The following is a 3,941-nucleotide window of genomic DNA, read 5'->3' on the forward strand; positions in this document are numbered from 1 at the left end:
TCGTGTCCCCCAGGTTGCGCTACCGACGAAAGTGCCGTCGATCTATTGCTCCTCGCTAACCTACGTCCCGTCGAGCACCATTACTCCGGCTAGGCGCTCCGAAGATTCTTGTTTCTTCGCGCAAAAATCCGTTCAGCTCAATGTTCGTTCAGCAATGAAATAGTTACTGGGTGTCGCGCTTGTCGTTTGCGACAGTGCGATTTTCTATAAACTTCTGGACTGTTCTTTGGCCGGTTCACATGCAGGGATATTCTATCAGATTATGACAAACTACTGGTCGAAAGTTTGGAACCACTTTTCCGCTTGTAATATAGACATTATAGTGGCTCTTCGAGGGTAATTGTGTCATTAAATTTGAGATTAATAGTATAGAGATCTCTTGACCAAAGAATTTTCTAAAGTAACAGGTTTCTAAGCTGACGTATCTTCTTCTAATTCTCGGATCCGATAGAATTTACAGAGAGATTCTCAATTAATCTTTCTCAAATAGATTCTTAATTAAAAATGGATTTCGAGATATCCAAATTACGAAACGGCTGAAATACTTTTCCAAAATTCTTCTTTATAAAAGCACAGAATTCTTTCGCAAAGAAAGGAAAGATTCGTATGTATAATATTTAGAAACGCGATGAATAATCGTGTTACGGGGATAGGCACGCATTTGCGCGCCAGGCCCGACGTCTCGCGATCGAACAACAACGGTTACAAAGCTTATTAGTGGGAACGCGAATGGAAGAAAGAGTCGCGACGATTGTTATTGTGGGGGAAAACAATGTATGGAAAGCGCAATTATCGGAATGTGCTCATTTTCCAGGAGGAGGTAGCGCGAGCGCGTAACGACGCGTACAAATTCGATCCGGCGTTCACGTCGCGAGCTTAATGCGAATCGGATCACCGTCGATTCGTCGCGGAACACGGTAAATCCTTTTTACGCCAGTGTCATTCATCGATTCCAGGATCCGTTTATAACCAGGGAACGAAAACGCCTACGCTAGACAGACAGGAGAAAATCTTCCACGTTTTAGAGAATTTTCTTTTCCATTCTTGTCCCCGTTTTTTTGTTATTCGATTTCTCTTTTAACGTACGTTCCTTTGTTAGTAAACGTACGAATTTATTACATACGTATCTCTGTATGTGTCTTCTTTTTTTATAGATGACTTTTCATCGTTAAAATTGATTTTTATTTCTCCTCTTCAAACGTTCTTTATTTATCCAACATTCATTTACGAAAGGAAGTAAGACAAGAAAGCGATCATTTCTTGAACGTATAGACTTTATCTCTTCGATTAAGAGTTTGTAAGAACCGTTGTTATAATGCGGTTGATAAATCAAAATAGTAAATACTGCGTGTATCTTATTGGTACTGATCGTTATTCGATAAGTAAATTAAAGTAATCGACAAGTAAGTTATAAATTACCCAAGAACTACAGGAGAAAGATCAATTTAACGTAACAGCTTTCAAATAATTCCTTACAATTTTTATTTCCACCCTCCGTACTAGCCAATTTTCAATCGTTTTATCATTTTACATTTTAAAAGCTTACAAAATAAAGCACTAATCAGAGTCCACTTTTATGAATATATTCTATTACACCTCGTACCTCTTCCTTATCTCGCTCATTCTCTACTCTCTTTTCACGTCACCCTTTTCTCCCTCAATTCTTCCTCCTGCCACGTTCGATCTAATACGTCCACATTTTGTCTCTGTCTTCCCTCCTGTCCCTTTCCGAACCATCCAATCGTCCATCCTCCATGTCCTAAATCTTCTTTGCGTCGATGTTCGCAAATTACTCTCTCATCCTTTCCCCTTAACCCACTTTCCACCGTTTTCCTCTTCTTCCTGCTCCTCTATTACCATACCATCCTTTTCTCCTATCTCTTCTTTCTCCCATTTGTATCCGTACAATTTCTCCTATCTCCTCCGTCATCCTGTTTGTCCTATTTGTCCCCTCTGCTACCCCGTAGCCCACCCCTGTCTGCATGGATCAGAAGCCGAATGGAAATTAAATGCGCAGTCGGCCGTTACGCCGATTGATTTGTATTCTCCGATCTACCGGCGCTACGAGGAAGTGTGCTAAACTGCGGGATTTATGTTCTCTCCTAATTGCGTCGCCCCCACCCTCGGCTGCCCCTCGTCGCCCTGTGCGTGCACCATGGATCTGGAAGAGAAGCCCTCGCTGGAGATTGCTTTCGCGTTTCCTGGAAAGTTCGATCGGAAGCAGTGGTCTGGGTTAAATAAGAGGAAAAATTGTGCCGTTTAATGGCGATGATGGGAAAGATGAATTGCTTAGCAAGGCAGATCCTGTGATGTTCGAAGACAGCAAATGCGAATGCAGTAACAGTTTAACTTATTGAACAAATCGAACGCGTACGGATTATTGGAAGAACGATATGTTGTTACTTTTGGTCAGAAAAATATTAAGGACTGGAGAAAGAGGTATTCGTTAGACATAGATATGGATGCGAACATTTAACGTAGCATGCTACGTGACGTACTTATGTTGTGCCAATTATCGTAAATAAAATGTAATATTAAATTCTCGAGGTTCAAATCGTGTTCTTCGTCCATTCTTTATTTTAGAATTTAAGGGAGAAAAGTAATAAAAGTATATTTTTTACGATATATTAGAAACGATACGTAATATTCGCTTTTATATTTAGGAAATTCCATTACGAATTCTCAAATTTTTAGACGTACGTATGATAAAGTATTTTAATGTTTAAAGGTATACACACTCAAGTTTCTCATTTAGGTTTTACGTACAATACACACATACTTCTATCGCTTGAATTAAGTAAACTGTAATATATACAACGATGGAAAAATTGTCTCGTTGTCAACGTTGTCTCGATGGAAAAATAAAAAAAAAAAAAATTAAGAAAAAAATTTTTATTCTGCATTTTCGACTTCTTTTTTCGCGTAGAATCACCCCCTTTCCGCTTGTACCACCAGTTACCAACCACCCTGTATATATAATATTATTAATATATGTAATATATGTAAGTATATATGATACTAATCAAATTACTTTATTTGTGATTGATCTGCTTGTTTGCTTCAGAATTTTTATCGTTTCTAAATTAAACTTGCAATAATGTCAATTATCACTGCTTTTATCGTTTTCAATTACCAATACGGCTGCGTATAAGCGGATGCAATTCTTCCCTTGCGCCGAAGCTTCTTCGAAACGAATCGTATTTAGCAGCGATGAAGTAGTATTTTTAGTCGTTGCGTGTATTTTTAGGGTCTGTATCGCGTGTACAAAGTCGTCCATCCGTGTACTCGTTGGGGTTCGCCGCGTCGAACTGTTTCGTCGAACAAACTTCGCAGAAGGGTAGGCGAAACTTTTTTTTTCGCGTCTATTAATAAAGAAGAAGCATCGAGAAAAGACTCGTGACGCTTCGTTCGCTTCATCGTTTCACTCTTCTTCTCTTCCTCTGAATCGTCAGTGAGAATCAACGGATCAAATTTACACCGGTTACACGACCCGTGATGGAATTATTTGTATCGTCGCGCGCCGACGATTCGGTGATGGTTCACGGTAAAATTCACGATTGAAACGTCGGGCTGCCTGGCGAGAGCGTTTAATTATCGGATTGCTAGACTGACTCGATTATCGTATGCTCGATGATTTTCTCCCCTGCCGCGCGATAATCGTTAATGTAATGTAATAACGGGGAAAAAATCAGGCGGAAGCGCGTGAATCAAACCCCGGAGAAACATCATATACTCCAGTCCTGTATTAATAATAGCATACGTATGATAACGCGTCGGCGGAGCCTGTCGTTGAATGGAAGTCATTATCATAGATAACTCGAGCCCCTGCATCGTTTCGTCCCAGCCTCTCTTCGTGGATCCATCCTGCATATATATAGAACATCCCTCGACCCTTTTTCTCTCGCTCTACTTACGAGCGCCGAACGAATTTATATAATCGA

General features: G+C 40.1%; 1 long non-coding RNA gene across 1 annotated transcript; it reads right to left on the reverse strand.

Moving 5' to 3' along the window:
- Window positions 1-1,465: 1,465 nt before the first annotated feature.
- LOC126878310 (uncharacterized) lies at window positions 1,466-3,297 on the reverse strand. The gene is made up of 2 exons (XR_007695632.1): window positions 3,134-3,297; window positions 1,466-2,201 (listed from the first exon to the last, which is right to left on the reverse strand). It is a non-coding gene; the product is annotated as an uncharacterized LOC126878310 (long non-coding RNA).
- Between the last annotated feature and the right edge of the window lie 644 nt (window positions 3,298-3,941).

Source organism: Bombus huntii, chromosome 2 (assembly GCF_024542735.1).
Source record: "Bombus huntii isolate Logan2020A chromosome 2, iyBomHunt1.1, whole genome shotgun sequence".
NCBI lineage: Eukaryota > Metazoa > Arthropoda > Insecta > Hymenoptera > Apidae > Bombus > Bombus huntii.